At 38.4% G+C, this 25,332-nt stretch overlaps 1 long non-coding RNA gene and 1 pseudogene across 2 annotated transcripts in view; one reads left to right on the top strand and one right to left on the bottom strand.

Annotated features, from left to right (window-relative positions):
• Positions 1 to 25,332, top strand: part of LOC122238729 — a 74,120-nt gene that overhangs the window by 1,360 nt on the left and 47,428 nt on the right. For both annotated transcript variants that reach the window (XR_006217854.1, XR_006217851.1), the window contains exon 2: positions 24,585 to 24,681. This is a non-coding gene — a long non-coding RNA (uncharacterized LOC122238729). The remainder of the gene's footprint in view (positions 1 to 24,584; positions 24,682 to 25,332) is intronic.
• LOC102967772 lies at positions 7,328 to 8,904 on the bottom strand (annotated as a pseudogene).

Below are 25,332 nucleotides of genomic sequence, written 5' to 3'. Positions count from 1 at the left end.
TTAAAATTGAAGTACAGTTTTCATACAATATTAGTTTCAGGTGTACATAGTGGTTCAACATTTATATACATTAGTAAGTGATCTCCATCAGAAGTCTAGCTACCATCTGTCACCATACAAAGTTGTTACAGGTTTTGAAATAGCAAGAATTCTTTTTTTATGGCTGAGTAATATTCCATTGTATATATTTATACCACATATTCTTTAAAAAAAATTTTTTTTAATGTTTGTTTATTTTTGAGGCAGAGTATGAGCAGGGGAGGGGCAGAGAGAGAGGGAGACACAGAATCCGAAATAGGCTCCAGGCTCTGAGGTGGCAGCACAGAGCCCAATGCGGGGCTTGGACCCATTAACTGTGAGATCATGACCTGAGCCGATGTTGGACGCTTAACTGACTGAGCCACCCAGGTGCCCCACCACATATTCTTTATTCATCTTTTGCTGATGGACACTTAGGTTGTTTACATATCTTGGCTATTGTAAATAATGTTGCAGTGAACATGGCGGTGCATATATCTTTTCCAGTTAGTGATTTTGTTTGCTTCCCAGCTGTGAAATTGTTGAAATGTATGTTATTTCTATTTTTAATTTTTTGGGGGAACTCTAGACTATTTCCCATTGAAGCTGCACCATTTTGCATTCCCACCAACAATACACAAGGTTTCCCTTTTCTCTGCATCTTTGCTGACACTTGTTATTCCTGGTCTTTTTGATACTAACCATTCTGACAGGTGTGAGGTGATATCTCATTGTGGTTTTGATTGGCATTTACTGAATAATAGTAACGAGTATCTTTTCATGTGTCTCTTGGCCATCTGTATGTCTTTGGAGAAATGTCTATTCAGGTTCTCTACCCACTTTTTAATTGGATTTTTTTTTTTATTGAGTTGTATCAGTTCTTTATATATTTTGGATATTAACCCTTTATTGTTTTATTAGTTGCAAATGTCTTCTTCCATTTAGTAGGTTGCCTCTCATTTTGTTCATGTTTTCCTTCACTGTGCAAAAGTTTTTTAGTTTGATGTAGTCCCATTTATTTTTGCCCTTGGTGTCCTTGCCTGAGGATGCAGATCCAAAAAAATACTGCTAACACTGATGTCCAGGAGCTTACTGCCTATGTTTTCTTCTAAGAGTTTTATGGTTTCACATTTAAGTCTTTAACCCATTTTAATTTAATTTTGTATGTGGTGTAAGAAAGTGGTCTAGTTTCGTTGTTTTGCAAGTAGCTCTCCAGTTTTCTCAGGACCAAATTATTGAAGAGACTGTCTCTTCCTCATTGTATATTCTTATTTTCTTTGTTGAAAACTAATTGACTGCATAAGTGTAAGGTTTTTCCTGGACTCTAGTCTATTCTGTTGATCTATATGTCTGGTTTTGTGCCAGATCACACTGTTTTGATTATTATAGCTTTATAGCATAGTTTGAGATCAGGGAATGTGATGCCTTCTTAAAAATTATTTATTTATTTTTTTAATGTACATCCAAGTTAGCATATAGTGCAACAGTGATTTCAGGAGTAGATTCCTTAATGCCCCTTACCCATTTAGCCCATCCCCCCACCCACAACCCCTCCAGCAAATCCTCTGTTTGTTCTCCATATTTAAGAGTCTCTTACGTTTTGTCCCCCTCCCTGTTTTTATATTATTTTTGCTTCCTTTCCCTTATGTTCATCTTTTTTGTACCTTAAGTTCCTCATGAGTGAAGTCATATGATATATTTGTCTTTCTCTGACTAATTTCGCTTAGCATAATACCCTCTAGTTCCATCCATGTAATTGCAAATGGCAAGATTTCAGTCTTCTTGATTGCTGAGTAATACTCCATTGTGTGTGTGTGTGTGTGTGTGTGTGTGTATACACACACACACACACACACACACACACACACACAACATCTTCTTTATCCATTCATCCATCGATGGACATTTGGGCTCTTTCCATGCTTTGATGTTGTTGATAGCTCTGCTATAAACATTGGGGTGCATGTGCCCCTTTGAAACAGCACACCTGTATCCCTTGGATACATACCTAGTAGTGCAATTTCTGGGTCATTGGGTAGTTCTGGTTTTAATTTTTTCAGGAACCTCCATACTTGGCTGCACCAGTTTGCATTCCCACCAGCAGTGCGAAAGAGATCCTCTTTCTCCGCATCCTGGCCAGTGGCTGTTGTTGCCTGAGTTGTTAATGTTAGCCATTCTGACAGGTGTGAGGTGGTATCTCAGTGTGGTTTTGATTTGTATTTCCCTGATGATGAGTGATGTGGAACATTTTTTCATGTGTTGGTTGTCATCTGGATGTCTTCTTTGGAGAAGTGTCTATTCATGTCTTTTGCTCATTTCTTCACTGGATTATTTTTTTGGGGGGTGTTGAGTTTGATAAGTTCTTTATAGATTTTGGATACTAACCCTTTATCTGATATGTCATGGTCTTGGATTCTTGTGTATTGAGAGTTTTTTGATTACTGATTCAACTTCATTACTAGTTATAGGTTTGATCAGATTTTCTATTCTTGATTCAATCTTGGAAGATTGTATGTTTGTAATTTACCTATGTCTTCTGGTTTTTCCTATTTGTTAGCCTATAATTGCAGGATTTTTCTTATAATCCTTTATATTTCTGTGGTGTTCATTGTAACTTCTCTCTCATTTCTGATTTTATTTATTTGGGCCCTATTTGTTTTTTTCTTTTAAGTCTGCGTAATGATTTGTTGATTTTGTTTATGTTTTCAAACAACCAGTTCTGTATTTCATTAATATCCTCTGTGATCTTTATTTCCTTTCTTCTACAACATTAGTATTAGTTTGTTCTTTTTCTAGTTCTTTTAGGTGTAAGCTTATTTGAGATTTTTCTTGTTTCTTGAGATTGGCCTGTATTGCTATAAGCTTTCCTCTTAGAACTGTGTTGTCTGCATCCTGCAGGTTGTGGACCATTGTGTTTCCATTTTCATTTGTCTTAAGGTATTAAAAAAATTTTTTTTTAATGTTTTTAATTTATTTTTGAAGGAGAGAGAGAGAGAGACAGAGAATGAGTGGGGGAGAGCAGAGAGAGAGGGACACACAGAATCCAAAGCAGGCTCCAGGCTCTGAGCTGTCAGCACAGAGCCCAATGCGGGGCTCGAACTCATGAACCGTGAGATCATAACCGACTGAAGTCGGATGCTTAACTGACTGAGCCACTCAGGCGCCCCTGTCTTAAGGTATTTTTTAAATTTCCCCTTTGACTTTTTTATTAGCCCATTGGTTGTTAAGTAGAATGTTGTTTGGCCTTCATGTGTTTTTTTGTTTGTTTTTTTTTTCCCATTTTTTTTTCTTGCAAGTGATTTCTAGTTTCATACTGTGTGGTCAGAAAAAATGCTTGATATTATTTAATTCTTCTTAAATTTATTGAGACTTGTTTTGTGGCCTAACATGTGATCTATTGGGAGAGTATTCCCTGTACACTTGAAAAGAATGTGTAGTCTGCTGTTTGGGGATGGAATGCTCTGTATATCTATTAAGTCCACCTGGTGTAACATGTCATTTAAAACCACTGTTTCCTTGTTGATTTTCTGTCTGGATGATCTATCCACCAATGTCACTGCTATTATTTCATTTACTGTCAATTCTCACCTTTATGTCTGTTAATATTGCTTTATATGTTAGGTGCCCCTGTGTTGGGTGCATAGATGTTTTTAGGTGTTATGTTCTTTGGTTTGGTTGATCCTTTTATCTTCTGTAATGCCATTCTTTGTCTTCAGTTACAGTCTGTGTGTTACTGTGTTTTTGTCTGATATAAGTATCCAGCTTTCTTTTTACTTCTATTTGCATGGGCTATCTTTTTCCATCTCTTCACTTTCAGTCTGTGTATGTCTTTATATCTGAAGTGAGTCTCGTGTAGGCAGCTTATAGATGGGTCTTGTTTTTTATGTTTCTTTTTTTCTTTTTTTTTTTTTTAACCCATTTACACACCTTATGCCTTTTCTTTGGAGCATTTGGTTCATTTAATTTAATGTAGTTATTGATAGATAGGTACTTACTGCTGTTTTGTCAGTTGTTTTCTGTTTGTTTTTGCTGTTCTTCTCTGTTCCTTGTCTTGCTCTCTTTCTTTGTGATTTGGTGACTTTCCTTCGTATTATGTTTGTATTCCTTTTTTGTGTATCTGTTATTTATAGGATTTAGTTTTGTGGTTTATATATAACATGAGGTTCATTCTGTTTTAAGTTGATGGTCATTTAAGTTCAAGTTAAAAGCACCATAGTTTAACCACCCTTACCACATTTTATGTTGTTGATATTATATTTTACATATTAATATGTTGTGTATCCTTTAATTATTGTGGGTCTAGATGATTTTACTACTTTTGTCTTTCAGTCTTCATAACTCACTCTGGTTGATCATTTATCTTTACTATATGTTTACCTTTACCAGTTACATTTTATTTTTTTTCACAATTTTCTTATTTCTAGTTATGGCCTTTTCTTTTTTCATGTAAAGAAGTTTCCTAAAGGTTTCTTGTAAGGCTGGTTTGATGTTAATGAACTCCATTAGCTTTTGCTTATCTGAGAAGCTCTGATCTATTGTTCAATTCTGAGTGATAACTATGTCAGGTAGAATATTCTTGTTTTAAATGTTTCCTTTCAGCACTTTGAATATATTGTACCGCTTCCTTTTGGCCTGTGAAATCTGAAAAATCAGCTGATAGTTTTTTGAGGGTCCCCTTATACATAACTAGTTGCTTTTCTGTTGCTACTTTAAAGATTTTGCCTTTAACTGTTGACACTGATTGTTATGTGTCTTGGTGTGGGTCTCTTTAGGTTCATCTTGTTTGGGACTCTGTGCTTCCTGGAATGGGATGTCTGTTTCCTTCACCACGTCAGGGAAAATTCTGTCAATATTTCTTCAGATAGGTCTTCGACCCCTTTATGTCTCTCTTCTTCTGTACCCATTATGCAAATGTTTCTCTGCTTCCCACATGTTGTTGCTGAGAATGTTGCCCCAGAGGTCCCTTAAGCTATCCTCGTTGTGTTTGATTCTTTTTTCCTTTTGCTGTTCCAGTTGGGTAGTTTCCACTATTCTGTCATCCAGGTTTCTGATCCATTCTTGTGCATCATCTCATCCACTGGTATTTTCTTCTAGTGTGTTTTTTCATTTCAGTTTTTCTTAGGCTCTGATTGATTCTTTTTATATGTTGTTTGTCTTTGTTGAAGTTCTCAGTGTGTTCATCCATTCTCCCGAGTTTGGTGAACATCTTAAGAAAATTAATTTGAACCTTTATCAGGTATATTGCTTCTCTCTCTTTTCTTTAGTTCTTTTTCTGAGGTTTTGTCTTGTCTTGAGCATATTCCTCTGTCTCTTTCTTGTGCCTGTTTGTGTTTGTTTCTGTGTATTAGGTAAATCAATTATATCTTTCAGTTTTGAAAGATTGGCTTTATGCAGAAGGTGTCCTGTCAGGCCCAGTTGCGCAACCCCTCTCCCACCTCCCCATTCTTGAGCCAGGTGCCTTAGAGGTCTCTCCTGTGTGGGCTGCACGTACCCTTCTTTTATAGCTGGGTTGCACTTGGTGTGAACTCCCTGGTGTGCAGGGCAGTTGTGCAGCTTTTTGTGAGGGCTACCCATGTCGACTCTGGATGTCCTGGTGAGTGGGGCTGGTCCTTGGCCTGTCTGGCTGAGAGTACAGGCCATAACCACTATGGGCATGCTTGTGTCAGAGTTGGCTCCTTGTGCAGCTGGCTGTGAAGTCCTGCTGCGGCAGCTGTGGCCATGTGTGTGGGTGGAATAGGCTTCCACTGTGGCTGGCTGTGACCTCCAGGTGTGACTATTGCAGGTGCCCTAGTATTTGGCTCTTCTCCCCTGGGGTGGAGGTTGCTTGCTGGGGATGGGAGTAGTGGGAGGCCAGGGCTCCAGTACAGCTGCCTCCACCCCCAGGTGTGGCAGGGTGGGAGCTGCTTTGGAGGGGGGCTGGGCTGGGCTGGGCTGGGCTGGCACAATCTGCAGAGAAAGACTGGGGCCAGGTGATTGGTGTTAGCACAGTAGGTAGAGTGTCAGAAATGGCTCCTGCCAGGCTGGACCAGCTAGGTAGAAGGGAAATGAAAAAAAAAAAAAAAAAGAAGAAGAAAAAGGTGTCTGGTAACACACCCGTCTCTGGAGAATGTTCTAACAGATCCCTGCCCCTCTGGCACATGTCCTAAAATTGGTCAGTGAATCTCTTTTCAGCACCCAGGTGCTTTTCCAACTGCTGCCTCTGCTCTGGAACTTGGGATGATTGAGGTTATGCACCTGCCCTAAAGCATGGAACATAGGTTTCCTATTGCCTTCTGGGTCTCCCACACATAAGCCCACTGGTTTTCAAAGCCAGGTATTATGGGCACTCATCTTTCCCGTGCTTAGCATAATGCTCTCTAGCTCCCAGTCTCTTAACTGGGGATCCAGATGTGGAGCTTGGACTCCTTGTTTCTCTTGGAGGGCCTGTATGTTTGATACCCTCCTGCAAGGGATCATTGTGCAGTAGGTGTGGGTACTAATTAGATAATGTCTTCACCCCCTCCCACCCATATTAATGTGGCTTTTTCTTTTTTTCCTTAGTTGTGTATGACATGTTCTGGTAGTCTTCAGTTTGTTTTCAAAGATAGTTGTTCTTTACATAGTTGTAGATTTTGGTATGTCCATGGGAGGAAGTGAGCTCAGGATCTTCTTACTTTGCCATCTTGATCCCTCCTCCTGAATTCAATTTCCTTGAAAGATGAAGCACTCTTGAAAATTTCTGTTTCATTTTGTTTCAAGTTTGATAAAAGGTTCTTCGTGAAATTTGTTTATTTATGCTGTCAAACTTTTGACATAAAGTTGTTCATAAATATAGTCTTATATATGATCTGTAGTAAGAACCCCACTTTCATTCCTGATTTTGGTGATTTTTTTTTCCTTTTTCTTCATCTTTGTAACTCGGGTTTTTTCTCCAAAGAAACAGCTTTTGTCTTAATGTTCTCTTTTGTTTGTCTATTTTCCATTTTATTAATTTCTGTTCTCTATTATACATTCTACTTACTTTGGTTTTGCTCTTCTTTTTCCAGCTTGATTAGTAGAACCTTACATCAATGATTTGAGACCTTCTGTTCTTTTTGTTTCTATGTATGTATGTATGTATTTTAAAGATAAAGTCGGTATTTATTTGTACTCAAACCTATAAACCACCAGCCAAGCTGGCCCTCAGCTTTCTACAAGTACTGGATAATGAACAAGCTAGGAGTTGTAATTAAACCAGCACAGGGGGCAGAGTAAATCAGTGATGCACATTATAACTTAACCCATCACCATAACAGTTGAAGTTGTTAACAAGCCTCACAATCTCAGAAAATACAAATAATCCTTCATCACATGTCTTTGTATTTTTACTTCCCATTCTTGAGGTTGAATTCTGGAGCCTAAAGATGTCCAATTTAGTATTGTATCTAGTTATATATAGCCAGAAACATCTTTTAGCATGTTGTCTATAGCAGCCAAAGCTACGGAATCCTCTTTGATTAGACTGCAACCATACCCCCTTGATTGACAGAATAAGCATAATGAAAAACAATATCAAGGAAGAGATACAGACCGTAAAAGACAAATCCTAGGAGAAGTAATACAGCCACCACCCACATTGAGATTGATATATTCATCGTCACACATCTTCAGGCTGTATGTTCACAGTAATTTGGGAATAAATCTATTGTTTCCTGAGTACTAAAATACTTAGTGGTTTGCTGTATTACATTATGGCTTTCCCCAGCAGTTAGTTTTTGTCTTTCTGTCTGTCTTACTGTTTATTTATTTTTGAGAGGGAGAGACAGAGTGTGAGTGGGGGAGGAGCAGAGACAGAGGGAGACACAGAATCCGAAGCAGGCTCCAGGCTCCGAGCTGTCCGCACAGAACCCGACACAAGGCTCCAACCCATGAACTGTGAGATCATGACCTGAGCCGAAATTGGATGCTTAATTTCATCCTACTGAGCCACCCAGCTGCCCCCTCCAGCGGTTTCTAAGATGGACTCCAAATCGCTGACAGAATTTTGCTGGAACTGGATCTGGGCTGCAGGGATTCCTCTCCACAGTTGTGGAGCTGATTGTTCCAGGCCTGGCTGTTGCAGGCTTGGGGGTACCAGGTCTGACTGTTCCAGTAATGGTTGCTCCATATTGGAAGGTTTCCGGAAGTGTTCATCAGGTATCCCTGGTGATAGGAATAGAAGTCTGGGTATTCTGGAGAGCTGAGTCACCCTGTTGTTATTCTTTGGCCAGTTGTTTTTCTGCCATCTCTTACATTTCATTCTCTGGTTTTGGAACCAGGTCTTAAACTGCTTAGAGCTAAGGTTCAGAATGTTGGAAAGTTCTTGCATCTGCTAGAGACTGAGGTATTTCTGTGTCTGAAATCTCTCATTGAGTACATACAGCTGGGTTTGAGATAAAATGGTTCTGATCTTCTGTTTGTTGCCCTGAGCTGTATCTTCCTTCTTCCCTGTGATCTTCTCTGTAGAAGTGGGTAGTACTTTTACTCTGGGACTGGTGGAAGTATTGGGCCTGTACTGAACAAGCAGATCCATGGAGGAAGGAAGAGGAGAGATGGTCTCTGTGTGTGGGGTCTCAGCAGATGACATTTGCAAGGATGCATAATTTCCTTCAGGCCCATAAACCTCAGGCAATGGAGAAGAGTCCCTAGAATTGGGTGCTTTGGGGCAAAGTGGGCATTGGGGCTGAGCTGGATCGACACTCATGTTGCTGAGTAGAGGGTAGAGAGAAAAAAAAGAGGGAGATACAGGCTTATGTATTTAGATGGAAGAACTTAGAGAAATATGAAGATCTCCAGAGGTAAGAGTATCAGAAAGAATGAAGTGGCGTCACCACTGAAATAGCTAAGCGTCAACCAACTCAATTTACCAAAACACTCAATTTTTTATTGAAATTCCATCTAGTTACCTTATAGTGTAATATTAGTTTCAGGCATAGAATTTAGTGATTCACCAATTCCCAGTGCTCATCACAAGTGCCCTACTTAATACCTATCATCCATTTGACCCATACCCCCGCCTACCTCCCCTCCAGCAACCCCCAGTTTGTTGTCTATAGTTAAGAATCTGTTTTATGATTCTTAAACAGAATCTTTGCCTCTCTCTCTTCTCCCCACCCCACATTCATCTGTTTCGTTTTTTAAATTACACATGAGTGAAATCGTATGAGATTTGTCTTTCTTTGATGGACTTATTTTGCTTAGCATAATACTCTGTAGCTCCATCCACGTTGTTGCAAATGGCAAGATTTCATTCTTTTTTAATGGCTGATAATCTTCCATTGCATATATATAACTTCTTTATCCATTCTTCTATCGATGGACACTTGGGCTCCTTCCATAACTTGGCTATTGTAAATAATGCTGCAATAAACAGGGGTGCATATATCCTTTCAAATTAGTGTTTTCATTGTTTTTATAATATATTTTTATCACTATATTTTGCCATTTTTATTACAATATGTCTTGGTGTGCATCTGCTTTTGTAATTTTTGGGAGTTCTCTGTGTCTGCTGGATCTGGATGTCAATTTCCTTCCCCAGGTTAGGGAATTTTTCAGCTATTATTTCTTCAAATAAATTCTGTGCCCTCTTTTCTCTTCTTCTTTTCTCTTCTTCTCCTGTAATATGAGTGCTGCTCTGTTTGATGGAGTCACTGAGTTCCATAAGTGAATTCTTGTTTTGCATAATTCTTCCTCTTTCTTTGTTCAGCTTGATTACTTTAATTACTGTGTCTTTTAGGTCACTAATTTGTTTCTCTGCTTCTTCCAGCCTGCTGTTTATTCCATCAAGCATGTTTCTGTTTTTTATTGAGCCCTTTATCTGTGCTATGTTATTCCATATCTGTATGTTAATGGTCTCGCTGGTGTCCTCCACTCTTTTCTCAAGCCAAGTGAGTATTCTTATGATCATTGCTTTAAATTCTCCATCAGGTGTGTACTTATATCTGTTTCGCTTAGATCCCTGGCCATGGCCTTGTCTTGTTCTTTGATTTAGGTGAAATTCTTCTGGTGCCTGAGTGGCTCAATCATTAAACATCAGATTTCAGCTCAGGTCATGATCTCACCGTTTGTGAGTTCGAGTCTCACATTGGGTGAGCACAAGCCCCGCTTCAGGTGAACACGAGCCCTGGTTCTGGCAAGCCCCACTTCTCTCTCTCTCTGTCTCTCTCTCTCTCTCTGCTTTTCCTGGGATTCCCTCTCTTTCTCTGCTCCTTGCTTACTTTCGCCCTCTCCCCCTGCCCCCCAAAAAAGAAATTCCTCTGTCTTGTCATTTTGTCTAAGTCTTTGTGCCTGCTTCTGTATGCTAGTAAAGTCAGCTATACCTCTTGTTCTTGAGAGTAATGGTTTTATGAAGAGGAGGTGCATAAGTATAGTATCACCTATTCCCCTGGGCCTGGTGGTTTCTAGACTATCTCCATTGTATGCAGTGTGTGCTTGCTTTGCTGTTGTGTCCTGGCTGCTTTATCTCTCAGGCCAGTAGTCTGCAGAGGCTCTCTGTTGTGGGCAGTGTTTGGTCCTTGGCCCGGATGTGGTGAGTTTTACCTAGGTGTCTTCTGGTCTGCTTGTGATGTGAGACCTGTCACCACTGTGCCACTGCTGCCAGAACCAAGGGTCCCCCAAACTCCCATGTCAGGAGATGAGGTGTGAGCATGGGTTTGGGCTGGTCTGGGAAGGGCCTGCCATGTTGGGACTGAGGCAAGCGTGACAGGAAAGGACGCCTCCACCAGAGTGTGGGGGTGTGGGCCTTGGTGTAAGCAAGTTAGGTAGCAAGTGTCTGTGCTGGTTCCTACAGGTGGTCCCGTGCTTATGGTGAGGGACAGGGTGGGAAATGGTGCCTGCGAGTTCTTTTCTTCCAGAAGGGGTCTGTCTGTGAATACTCCCTCTCTGTGACATGCTCTGAGATGAGCAACAACTAACCTCACCATGTGTGCCCCAGGTTCTTTTCAGATAACTGTTTCCATGTCCTAAGTCTACAGAGTATTTGACCTGCCTTTTCTTCAAGAGTAGCCCGATATCCTCCAAGCTTTCCCAGAGCCAAGCTGACCTTTAAAACTGTAGGCTTTAAGCACAACTGGGTGCAAGAACTCAAGCAATTTGGGCCCTCTTGCTTTCTTAGCCAATTGCTCTGGGGATTTGTTTTCCCCTGTGGGCTCCCCTCTGTGTTTGTCTCTTGCTTTTCTCTGTGGCCACAGCTCCCTCCTCACTGCAGTGGCCACAATGTATTTCTCTCCCAGACCTGTCTCGGTACTTGCTGTCTTCTTCGATATGGCCTCTCCCTTTAGTTGTGGAGTTTGTTTTGCCAGTCTTCAGGTTGGTTTCTGGGGTATTTAGGATCATTTGATAGTTATCTAGATTTGTTCATGAGGAAAGGTGAGCTTAGGTTCCCCCCTACTCTGCTAGCTTCCCCTGTCTCAAGAATCCAGTTCTTTTATTAAGCCAGAAAGAAAATACCTTTGCAAAAATAGAAAAAATGTCATTCTTCTCACTACTTATGGGGGAAATGGATTAACTGTTTTTTTATAAAGGTATGTCATCCACATTAAGATGTAATAGATTTTGAATTTTTATTTTTAATTAATAAGTAAATATTTTAAAACATCAGTTTTCATGTGATACAGGAAATATCAATGGATATATCCCATATAAACGAGTCTGGAAATATCAATGGATATATCCCATATAAAGAGTCCCTTGGGGACTCTTGGTAATTTTCAAAAGTGTAATAGAGTCTGAAGACAAAAATGTTTTAGAATGAGTGTTAGAACTACAAACTGTGATGCAAAATTTTGAGGAAGGACATTTCATTGGAGTTAATGCCCATTCTATGAATTACAGTAATGTATGGCATATTGATAAAATTAGACACAGAATATTTTGAAGTTATTTTGTGCCATAGGACCTAACATATTTCATTAAAAGCAGAAGAAAAAAATGATCTCTGCTAGTCTTTGTGTGGATTAGCAAAAGCCACTTTTTTTTTTAAGCAAAAACCACTTCTTCCTTCAGCCACTTTACTGCCATCTAGTGGAAAGTAATTGTAATAAATACACAACTCTTTTAGGACTGCAGTGTGAATGATGCCCCATAGAATTGTGTAGTACATAGTTGGTTGTGGCAGCTTTGAATATTGGTTCTCAACACTTCTCAGACAAAACTATGAGTTCAAGAAGTTTGAGAACCACTGGCATGAGCAAAGGTACAGAGATGGGATTGAACACAATGGGTTCACAGAGCAAGACTACAATGATCTGAGTACAGCAAACAATTGCATTAGGAATGGTAGGAAGTAAAGTTTTAAGGCAGACTAAGATCATTGGAAGTACTGAGATTTGAGGCATTACGTGGTTGGTGGTCATTGAAGGTTCAGAGCATTAGCATGTAGAAGTAGTTTAGGAAGCTAGATCGGTGGGTAAATAGATGGTGGATGGATGGGTGGGAGCTTGAATGGCCAGCTAGGAGCTGGGTGGTCTTCAGAACAGGAGATCAGCAAAGAAGTTACCAAGTGTCTTGATACACCTTCTCCTTGGTTGTAGCTGTCTGTCAGAATGGGAAAATAGGAATGTCCTGTCAGACAATAAACATTGAGTCTAGATTTTAGATTGAAAAAATAGAAGTCTCAGTGATTGCCTTTTGAGCTTTTTAATTTTCTCAGAGGCACACTGACACAACTGCTTTATTCATGAGAGAGAGGTGACCTAGAGGCAAATGTTCAAATAATTGGTAAAGTTAACACCAAGATCATCCTTTATTAAAGAAAATTTTTACTTTGCTGCCCTCTTCTGGAAATTATATAATTGCTTAAATAATTCTTAACACTGTTGGTCAATTAGTGTGGGCTGAATTGCCATTGAAAGGCTGGAATGAACTGCAAAAGAAGGAAATCAAGGTAAAATGTAAAAATGAAATGAAGCCAAACCAAAAAATATACAAACTTAGAAATATTTTACCAACTTATATTTGAAAATTTCTAATCTATGGAAAAGTACAATGAACAGCCATCTATCTTTTTTGTAGTTTCACCAATTGTTAATATTTTGCAATATTGCCGCCCTTTCTCTTTTTTTTTCCTTTCCATTTGAACACGAATTCTCCATATCGGCTTTACAAGAACAACATTTTTCTAAGTAATCCCAATATCCTGTCTTTTAAAATGAACATTAATTCAGTATCATGACTATATAGTCCATACTCAAATTTCTCTCATCTCAAAAATGACTTTGATAGCTATTTTTTCTTTTGTTATTTGTTTTTTAAATTGGATCAGAGTTTACGTATTGCTTTTAGTCTGTTTTAATCTGGTCTAATTTAGTCTACCCCTGCTTTTGTTTTTCATGACCTAAAACTTTTACGAAGAGATCAAACCTGCTGTGTTACATAACTGTTTTATGTTCACCATTTGGTGAGAGGGATATTTATGATGTATATTATATATAATGTGTGCTTCTTACTGCATCACATCAAGAGGGACATCATTTCAGGCTGTCCTAGTATTGTTGATACTACATGTGATCACTTTTTTAAAAATGACAACAGACCTTCACTGGAAGATAATGGTTTCCCTTTGTATTTATGAGTAATCTCTAGAGTGATGCTCTGTGACCATGAGAGTATCCTTTTCCCCAACATTTCACAGTGGTTTCAGCATCAATGAGGATTTTTTGCCTGGTCTTGTTATTACACTGGGGTTCATGAAGTGATGTGTTTTTAATTCTTTTTTAATGTTTACTGATTTTTGAGAGAGAGGGAGAGAGCATGAGTGGGGGAGGGGCAGAGAAAAAGGGAGACACAGAATCTGAAGCAGGCTCCAGGTTCTGAGATGCCAGCACAGAGCCCGACGCAGGGCTTGAACTCATGAATTGTGAGATCATGACCTGAGCTCAAGTTGGACCCTCAACCAACTGAACCACCCAGGTGTCCCAAAATGATGTGTTTTAATTAGATCCCCATTTCTATATTTATTAGTTTATTAGCTGATATTCGTTTGTAAAAAACAGCTTTCCTTTTCTCATTCTCTGCCCTCTTGTAATCACTGTGGATTCATGGGTTTTTTTTTATTCAGCATGATAACGTCGTTATCCCACTTACTGATCAAATTGCCCCAAATTTATTCTGTAGGAGCCCTGTTAAGCTGCATCCTTTATTTAATTAATTTATTTTATTTTGTTTTGTTTTATTTTATTTTATTATTTATCTTTTTAATGTAATTTTTCTAAATTTACATCAAAATTAGCATATAGTGCAACAATGATTTCAGGAGTAGATTCCTTAGTGCCCTTACCCTTTTAGCCCATCCCCCCTCCCACACAGCTTCCAGTAACCCTCTGTTTGTTCTCCATATTTAAGAGTCTCTTATGTTCTATCCTTCTCCCTGTTTTTATATTATTTTTGTTTCCCTTCCCTTGTGTTCATGTGTTTTGTCTCTTGAAGTCCTCATATGAGTAAAGTCATATGATATTTGTCTTTCTCTGACTGACTAATTTCACTTAGCATAATACCCTCCAGTTCCATCCATGTAGTTGCAAATGGCAAGACTTCATTCTTTTTGATTGCTGAGTAATACTCCATTGTATATATACACCACATCTTCTTTATCCATTCATCCATTAATGGACATTTGGGCCCTTTCCATACTTTGGCTATTGTTGATAGTGATGCTATAAACATGGGGGTGCATGTGTCCCTTCAAAACAGCATACCTGTATCCCTTGGATAAATACCTAGTAGTGCAATTTCTGGGTCGTAGGGTAGTTCTGTTTTTAGTTTTTTGAGTAACCTCCCTACTGTTTTCCAGAGTGGCTGCACCAGCTTGCATTCCCATAAGTTGCATCCTTTAAAAAAAAAAAAGTTTACTTATTTATTTGGGGAGAGAGCACGAGTGGGGGAGGAGCAGAGAGAGGGGGAGAGAGAGAATCCCAAGCAGGCTCTGTGCTGTCATCTCAGAACCCAAAGCTGGGCTCAATATCATGAACTGTGAGATCATGACCTGAGCCGAAATCAAGAGTCAGATGCTTAACTGACTGAGCCACCCTGGCACCTGAGCTGCATCCTTTTGACATGTCCCATTAGGCTTATATACTAGGCTCATTTCTTATTTTATTGTGCCAGATCTGAAAGTAGCTGTTTATATGAGGATCCCTGTTTTGTTTTGTTTTTCATTTAGGTTTTCAGCCTTAGAAACCAAGATTGAGAAGCTGGGTGTGCTCAGTGTTACTAAAAACTGTATTTTAAAAACCATGAGTTCATATCCAGTTGAAATTTACTAACATTTGATTTTTCCCCACCTCCTCCCATTCATATTTGTATTTTCCTTCTGGCACACTGAAAACCCTCTTCCTTGGTGGCATCAATATTTTTTTTTTTAATTTTTTTTAACGTTTATTTATTATTGAGAGACAGAGAGAGACAGAGAGGAGGGGCAGAGAGAGAGGGAGACACAGAATCTGAATCAGGCTCCAGGCCCCCAGCTGTCAGCACAGAGCCCGATGCGGGTCTTGAGCTCAGAAACCGCGAGATCATGATCTGAGCCGAGGCGGGACACTTAACCAACTGAGTCACCCAGGCGCCCCAATATTTCTTATTCGTATCCTATAAAATGCAAAATGCTTTGAGAATTGCAATATCACTACTGAAACCAAATAGTATTTGCTTTCCTTTGTTCTTGAATATATCCCACCAAGAATATACAGTCAGAAAACTGGTCTCGTTAAACTATAAATATATTAAAAAAAATTTAAGTTTACTTATTATGAGAGAGAGAGAAGAGAGCGCATGCATAAGCAGGGGAGGGGCAGAGGGAAGGAGATAGAATCCCAAGTAGGCTCCACACCATCAGGGCAGAGCCTGATAATGGGGCTCCAACTCACTAACTGTGAGATCATGACCTGAACCAAGATCAAGTATCAGATGCTTAACCGACTGTGCCACCCAGGTGCCCCATTTAGCTATAAATATTTTAATTAAGTTAGAAATCAACTGTATTTTTTTAGTCAATAATTTCTCCTTGCCATTTAGTTCAACAAACCTAAGTTGAGTCTGTTTCAGTCTCTGTATTAGTCAGTGAAGGCACAGAAATAAATAAGATACTGTTCTTACAGCTGCAAAACTCACAGTCTCATACAGAAGAAAGGTAATTCAAAGATTATAGCCAAGTAGTGAGAGGACCAAAAAGTTAAGTTAGGGATGCCAAAGCATTACAGAAGAGAATCATCTGACTCAGCATGGGTAGGGGTGACCTTTAGAGGAATTAAGAGTAAGTCTTGAAGGACAAGTTGGAGTGAATCAAGTGAAGAGAGGGGCAGAGGTAGAAGAGTGTGATGACAAGAGAGACCATATCATATGCTGGGAAATAGCAATAGCAGGGAAGGTATCTTGGTCATGAGAAGGTGATAGTTTAGAAGGTGATGGAGTAAAGCAGAGGTCAGACCATGAAAAGAACCTCTTAAGCATCTAGACTACTTCGCTTTGCTTTTACTCCTACATAAGTTTTTTTTTTTTTTAATGACATACAGTATTGTATTAGTTTTACAGGTACAACAATGATATATGTGTATTTTGCAAAATGAACACCACAATAAGTCAACATCCATCACCACACGGTTATAATTTTTTTCTTGTGATGATAATTTGTAAGATACTCTCTCGAATATACAATATTGTTAGCTATAGTCACCATGTTGTGCTCATTACTGTACGTCCCTAGGACTTACAGCTGGAAGTTTGTACCCTTTAACCTTTACCCATTTTGACCTCCTACTAACCCCCCTGCCCCACAGACTGGCAACCACCAATCTGTTCTCTGTATCTAGGTGTTTTTTTTTTTTAAGTTCTACATATTTGTGGATCATACGGTCTTTGTCTTTTTCTGATGTAATTATTTCACTTAGCTTAACATCTTCAAGGTCCATCCATGTTGTTAAAAATGGTAGGATTTCTTTCTTTTTTACAGCTGAATAATATTTATACACACACACACACTGACACACACACATCTTTAACCATTCATCCATTCGATGGATGGTTAGGTTTTTTTCATGTCTTGGCTACTGAAAATAATGCTGCAGTGAACATAGGGATGCAGATATCTTGTTGAGAAACTAATTTCATTTCCTTTGGATAAATACCCAGCAGTGGAATTGATGGATCATGTGGAAGTTTTGTTTCTATTTTTTTGAGGAAACTTCATACTGTTTTCCATAGTGGCTGCCCCATTTTACATTCCCTGAGGTGATGTCTCATTGTGATTTTGATTTGCATTTTCCTGATTAGTGATGTTGAGCACCTGTTCATATGTCTAGCCATTTGTATGTTACTTTTAGAAAACTCTTCAGATCCTCTGTGCATCTTTTAATCAGATTGGTTTTTGCTACTGAGTTGTGAGTTCTTTGCATATTTGGGGTATTAACCCCTTATGAGACACATGATTTGCAAATATTTTCTACCATTTAGTAGGTTGACTTTTCATTTTGTTGATTTTTTTTTTCTGTATAGAAGTTTTTAGTTTCGTATTCCACTTACTAATTTTTGCTTTTGTTGCTTCCACTTTGGTGTCCTATCCAGAAGATTGTTGCCAAGAATTTTTATCCGTGTGTTTTCTTCTAGGACTTTTACATTTTCAAGTCATATGTTTAAGTCTTTAATCCATTTTGAGTTAATTTTTATGAGTAATGTAAGATCAGGGTCAGTTTCATTATTCTGAACACAGTTATCCAGGTTTTCCCAGCACCATTTTGAAGAGACTTTTTTCCCCTTACTGAATATTCTTGACTCCCTTGTCAAATATTAATTGCCTCTATATGCGAGGTGTATGCCTAGACTCTTCATTTAGTTCCATTTGTCAATGTGTCTATTTTCATGCCAGTACCATCCCATTTTGGTTACTATCGCTCTGTAGTATAGTTTGAAATCAGGAAGTGGGAACTCTCTAGCTTTGTCTTCTTTGTCAGGATTGCTTTGGCTTTTAGGTATCTTTAGTGGTTCCATACAAATTTTAGAATTGCCTTTTCTTTTTCTGTGATAATTATCACTGGAATTCTGATAGAGATTGCATTGACTCTATGGCTTTGAGTAGTATGGACATTTTGACAGTATTAATTCTTCCAGTCTATAAACACAGATTATCTTTTCATTCATTTGTGTTTAATTAAGTTTCTTTCATCATAGTTTTATAGTTTTCAGTGTCTAGATCTTACACCTCCGTGGTTACAGTTATTCCTTTATCTTTTATTGGTTTTGATGCACTTGTAAATGAGATTGTTTTCTTTTTTAAAAGTTTTTTGTAATATTTTTAAGCTTTTAAAATTTATTTTGATAGAGATAGAGAGCAAGTGGGGGAGGGGCAGAGAGAGAGGGAGACAAAGAATCCCAAGCTGGCTCTGTGCTATCAGCCCAGAGCCTGATGTGGGGCTTGAACTCATGAACCCTGAGGTCATGACCTGAGCTGAAACCAAGAGTCGGAAGCCCAACTGATTGAGCCACCCAGGCTCCCCTCTTTATTCTCTATTTATTTTTTAGATATTTCATTGTTAGTGTAGAGAAACAGCTGATTTCTGTTCTTTTGTTGTTAGTTTTGTATCTGCAACTTAAAAACTTTTTTTAAATTGAAGTATAGTTGACATGCAATCTTGTATTAGTTTGAAGTGTACCAAGTAATGATTCAATATTTAAATATATTATGAAATGGTCAACCAGTTACTTTGGTATTATTTTGTTTTTAATTTTTTAAAATGTTTATTTATTTTTGAGAGAAAGACAGAGCATGAGCAGGGGAAGGGCAGAGAGAGAGATAGAGAGGGAGGCACAGAATCTGAAGCAGGCTCCAGGCTCTGAGCTGTCAGCACAGAGCCTGATGTGGAGCTCGGACCCACAAATGGTGAGATTATGACCTGAGCTGAAGTCGGACGCTTAACTGACTGAGCCATCCGTGCACCCCTATTTTGGTATTGACTATATTCCTTATGCTGTACTTTTGATCCCATTACTTACTTTATAACTGGAAGTTTGTACCTCTTAGTCCCCTTCAGCTTTTTCCTCATCACCCCTCTCACCCTCTTGCCATTCCACTCCCCTCTGGCAACCACAAGTTTGTTCTCTGTATTTATGAGTCCATTTGTTCATGTGTTGTGTTTTTTACATTCTACATATAAGTGGAATCATGTGGTATTTGTCATTCTCTGACTTTTTTCACTTAGCATAATATACCTGCTACGTCTATCCATGTTATGACAAGTGGTTAAGATTTCATTCTTTATTTTTTTATGGCTGAATAATATTTCATTGTGGATGTATATGTACACATACACATACCCCACACACACCACATCTTCTATTTCCATTCATCTATTGATGGACACTTGGGTTGTTTCTATATTTTAGCTTTTGAAAATAATGCTGCAGTAGACATAGGGAAGCATATATATTTGTGATTTAGTGTTTTTGTTTTCTCTGGATAAATACTGAGAAGTGGAATCACTGGATCATATGGTAATTCTAATTTTAATTTTTTGAGGAACCTCCATACTGTTTTTCATAATGGCTGCGCCATTTTGCATTCCCTCCAGTAGTGCGTAAGGGTTCTCTTTTCTCCACGTCTTTGCCAACATTTGCTATTTCTTATCTTTTTAATAGTAGCCATTCTGATCAGTGTGAAGTGATTCTTCACTGTGGTTTTGATTTGCATTTCCCTGATAATTGGTGATGTTGAGCATCTTTTCATGTGTATGTTGGCTTTCTGTAGATGTCATTTGGAAAAATAACTATTCAGGTCCTCTGAATAGTTTTTTAATCACATTGTTTGCTTTTCAGTGTTCAGTTGTATGAGTTCTTTATATATTTGGATATTAACCCCTCATTGGATATATCATTTGCAGTTATCTTCTCCTATTCAGTAGGCTGCCTTATTGTTTTGTTGATGGCTTCTTTCTCTGTGCAAAAGGGATTTTTTCGTTTGATGTAGTCCCAGTAGTTTATTTTTGCTCTTGTTGCCCTTGCCAAAGGAGAGACAGCCAAAAAATATTGATAAGAATGATGGCTAAGAGTTTATTTCCTATGTTTTCTTTTAAGACTTTCATGGTTTTGTCTCCTGTGTTTAGGTCTTTAATCCATTTTGAGCTTATTTTGGTAAGTGTTGTAAGAAAATGGTTGTTTTAGTTTTTTACTTGTAGCTGTCCAGTTTTTCCAACACCATTTATTGGAGACACTGTCTTTTCCCCATTGGATATCCTTGCTTCGTTTGTCATAGATTAATTGACCATATACATGTTGGCGTATTTCTGGGCTCTCTATTCTCTTACATTGATGTTTCTATGTTTAGGCCAGTACCATAATGTTTTGATTATTACAGCTTTGTAGTATAGTTTAAAATCTGGGATTGTGATACCTCCAGCTTTGTTATTCTTTCTCAGGATTGCTTTGGCTACCTGGAATCTTTTGTGGTTTCAGACAAAGGTTAGGATTCTTTGTTCTTGTTCTGTGAAATAGGCTGTTGGTATTTTGATAGGGATTGCCTTGAATCTACAGACTGCTTTGGATAGTATGGACATCTTAACAATATTAATTTTTCCAGAGCAGGAGCACGGTTTATCTTTTCATTTACTTGTGTCATCGTCCGTTTCTTTCATTAGTGTTTTACAGTTGACAGAGTCCAGGTCTTTCACCTCCTTGGTCAAATTTACTCCCAGGTATTTTATTCTTTTTGATGCAGTTGTAAATGGAATGATTTTCTTATTTTTCTCTTTCTGCTGGTTTGTTCTCAGTGAATAGAAATGCAACATATTTCTATATATTGATTTTTGTATCCTGCAGCTTCACTGAATTAATTTATTAGTTCTAACAGTTTTTGGTGGAGTCTTTGGTATTTTCTATATGTAAGATGATATCACCTGCAGACAAAGACATTTTACTTCCTCCTTTCTGATTTAGATGCCTTTTAGTTCTTTTTCTTATTAATTAATTATTTTAGAGAGAGAGCATGAGAGCAGGGGAGAGGGGCAGAGGGAAAGTGAGGGAAGGAGGGTGAGAGAGAGAGAGAAAGAGAGAGAGAAAGAAAGAATATTAAGCAGGTTCCATGCTTAGCACCAAGCCCGATGTGGGGCTTGTTCCACAACCCTGGGATTATGTCTTGAGTTGAAATCAAGAGTTAGATGCTCAACCGACTGAGCCACCCAGGTACCCCAGTTCTTTTTCTTATCTAATTGTTCTGGCCAGGAAATTCCAGTACTTTGTTGAATAAGATTGGTGAGAGAAGGCACCCCTGATTGTTCTGGGGGGAGGGATCTGATCTTGGAGGGAGAGCTTTCTACTTTTCATCTCCATAACAAAGTTATGTACAACCCTCATTCTGTCAGCATATTATGTAAATGTTGAGAAATCTCCTTGAATAAATTGACTTTAAGTTACAGATATGAAAACTTAGTTGAGTATGTTAGTGTGCTTGTCATATATAGCCTTTATTATGTTGACATATGTTCCTTCTGTACCCAAATTATTGAGCATTTGTATCATAAAATGATGTTGTCATTTTGTCAAAAGCTTTCTGCATCTATCTGGTGTATTACATTTATTGGTTTGTAGATGTTGAACCGTGCTTGTATCCCAAGAATTAATTCCTCTTGTTCATGGTATATGATCCCTTTCATGTGCTGTTGAATTGGTTTGATAATGTTTTGATTTTTTCCATCTCTATTTATCAGGGATTTTGGCCTACAGTTTTCTTATAGAGTCCTTAGGGCTATGTTATCAGGGTAATGGTGGCCTCATGAAATGAGTTTGGGAGTGTTCCTTTGTCTTCATTTTTTGGGTAAAGTTTGAGAAGGATATTAAGTCTTTAAATGTTTGATAGAATTCACCTGTGCAAAAATCTAGTCCTGGGCTTTTCTTTTTGGGGAGTTGATTACTGATTCAGTCCCCTTACTTTTATCAGTCTGTTCACTTTTGCTTTTTCCTCATGATTCAGTTTTGTTTTTTTTTAATTTTTTAAAATGTTTTTATTTATTTTTGAGAGAGACAGAGACAGAATGAGAGTGGGTTAGGGGCAGAGAGAGAGGGAGACACAGAATCCGGAGCAGGTTCCAGGCTCTGAGCTGTCAGCACAAAGCCCGATGCGGGGCTTGAACTCACAAACCATGAGATCATGACTTGAGCTGAAGTGGGACGCTAAACCAGCTGAGCCACCCAGGCTCCCCTCCTCATGATTCAGTTTTGATAGGGACCTTTTTATGCTGCCGTGATGTCACTCTCCCTTCTTAATTTCTTATCTGGACACTGCAGTTATCTTCTGACTTTGTACCTGCCTCTGCTACTACCTGGTTTGATTCTTTAAGATGCTACTAGAGTGATCTTTACAAAATACAAATGCAGTCATGCCACTTGGTGCCACGGATTTTTCAGTATCTCTCATACCATGTTTTTTCTCCCTCTTCTCTTTCTCCCCCTTTCACCCTAGTCACACCCTCATCCTCAGTATATCTTTATACGCGTTGAGAAATCTCCTTCAGCAAATTAACTTGAAGGGGAAATAGCATTTAGTAATCTCAAAAATAAACTCTGACAGGAATTTCAGTACTGTGGGAAAAGGAACTTGGTACATGATGCCTTTGCCTCTTACATCATCAGGTTAGCCCAAGTTTATCTCTACATGGCTGGCAAAGTAGGAGGGCCATGAGGCCTGGGCTATGGTGATTCTGGGTTAATTACAAAGTGGTAAGACTGGCTTCAGTCATGGATGGAGTCCTTTAGTCACAGATAATGCCTATCTGTTGTCAAATAAATTCACAAAGTTATCTAGATCACAGTAATGGTATATTTGAATGCTCCATATGCAGAATTTGCTACCTGCTAATCAAGCTTTAGTGGTAAACATTTCACATCAGCGCATATAATTAGACATTGATTTTCTCTTCAGAGGTTAGTTTTCTAGCATCTGTAATCAGCATCTCCACTTTCTCCCCATCTCATAGCTCTTTGAAGACAAAAGTCCTAGACCCAATTCTCCAAAATGGCGATTCTACTCCTGTTTTCTACCTTCTTTTGTTTTATAAGCCTGGACCAAAATCAGAGATTAATAAGTGGCTAGCCACAGGTCAAATCTAGCATATGAATTTTGGTTAGCCTACAGTTCCTAATCCAAATTTTAAATTAGTTTCTAATGTTTAAAAACCAGGAAATTACAGATAAAATCCAGATTTCCAGCTTCTTTTGAAAATTTAAAGGCTTTGGCAGTACTTTTTGTTTTGTTCTGTTTTGTTTTTTTTCCCCATTTCAGTGTGGTGAGCTCTGACCCCTTTCTTGGATGTGAATTTGGTATGAACTCTGAGGTTGGCCACAAGCCCTGCTAAAGACCCTTCTAGCCACAAAGAAGTATTTGAGTCTATGCCCTTGGGGTCACTCATTCATTCATACAGACATATATTGTGTATCCAATGTACCTGGCAATTCTTGGTCACTTACATAGGTTCTTCTCCTTCACATAACATTGTCACTTTGATTTCATAGAAGCAGAAATGGAGGTTCAGAGAGTCAAATGGCAATTGGCAGAGCCAGATGTGATCTAGGTTATGTTTCATGATCTCTGGTTTCTAGGTCCATCCTAATGACCTACTTTAAAAGGCCCATCCTTTCCTCCCTTATGTCATTTTAACCTGAGATTTTTGCTTACAGCTTAAAATTAAGAAAGGACAAACCTAGGGGTAGCTTAGTCGGTTAAGCATCCAATTTTGGCTCTGGTCATGATCTTGTGGTTTGAGTTCAAGCCCCGAGTCAGGCTCTGTGCTGACAGCTTAGAGCCTGGAGCCTGTTTTGGATTGTGTCTCCCTCTCTGTCTGCCCCTCCCTCACTCATTCTCTGTCTCTGTCTCTCAAAAATGAATAAACGTTAAAAAAAATAAATAAATAAAGGACAAACCTAAAAACTGTCATGACACATAAAGATAGTTTGCAAAAGTTTCTGTTAGTCACTGTTTTCCCCAGTGGCTTCAGTATTCATGCATTTTATTTTGTAACAAGTGTATTACTGTATTAGTTCATGTATGTATTCATTGGCTTTTCTGTGTAAGCATGATATACCAACATTTTTCTAGATTATCTCTAACCTGGCAGTATCATCCTTTTACACAATTATTAACATCACTTAAATAGAATCAAAGAACAATAGAATTAGAAAAAAAAATTTTTTTAACATTTATTCATTTTTTGAGAGACAGAGCATGAGTAGGGGAGGGGCAGAGAGAGAGGAAAGACACAGAATCCAAAGCTGGCTCTAGGCTTTGAGCTGTCAGCACAGAGCCCGACGCGGGGCTCGAACTCACAGACTCTGAGATCATGACCTGAGCTGAAGTTGGACGCTTAACCGACTGAGCCACCCAGGCGCCCCACAATAGAATTTATTTTAATTCCTGAGGCAAAAACCTGTTCTCAAAAGTAATGTTTTCTGAAAATGACACAAGTGTACCCTTCAACAGTAATATCTAGAGGCTATATAAAAGACACACATTTTCAAATAATACAGAAGCTTTAAAACAGATGTAGACACAAAATGCCCTCTGAACCCATACTTACTCAGTGACATTACCTGTTTTGCAGGGTTGATTCATCTTGTTTCTGATGAGTTTGGTCCTGTGAGAAATGACTACTGGCAGAAAAATGAAGGATAAAAGTGGAAATGAGTACATAACCACAGGTACAATCTAAGACTAAAACTGTGGGGCAGGCCACGTGAGCTCGCTGGCTGGTGTAGCTTGAATTGCAGAATGATTGAAATTGCCCCATTTCTGCATTTGTGAAATGGAGTATAATCACTGTGTTCCAGGGTGTGACTGACAAATACTAGCTGGTGAGTAAATCTTCATTCCCATTCTCAGCAGGTTAATATAAGAGGACAGTTTTTTTTTTTTTTTTTAAACACCATATGATTTAAACAGTTGTGTGAACAGAATCAATTAACAGAATCAATTAAGTTTCATCTATGCTACCTGGGAACAGTAGTAGTATTTATGTGAAAGTACATAACGTGTAAAGCCACATAAGGTAGATTATGTTAAAAAGAGTTAGAATTTTCACTTAAAATATATTAAAAAAAAATTTTTTTTAAAGAGTTCCTCTTCTTGCCAAAAAACCCTTAGATGTTGATAGTGGGGGGAGGGGGCTGTGAATAAATGGGGCCAGGAGGAATATTGGAAATCTCATACACACACACACACCACGCTATAATATATGTGACTTTTATGTATACATGTAAGATAGCTTTAAAAAAAAAATATATATATATATACATATATACATATATATATGTATATATATATATAACATATATACTAAAGCCCATAGGTAA

Source organism: Panthera tigris, chromosome A1 (genome assembly GCF_018350195.1).
Source record: "Panthera tigris isolate Pti1 chromosome A1, P.tigris_Pti1_mat1.1, whole genome shotgun sequence".
NCBI classification, from domain to species: domain Eukaryota; kingdom Metazoa; phylum Chordata; class Mammalia; order Carnivora; family Felidae; genus Panthera; species Panthera tigris.
This window is presented reverse-complemented; position numbering and strand designations above follow the sequence as displayed.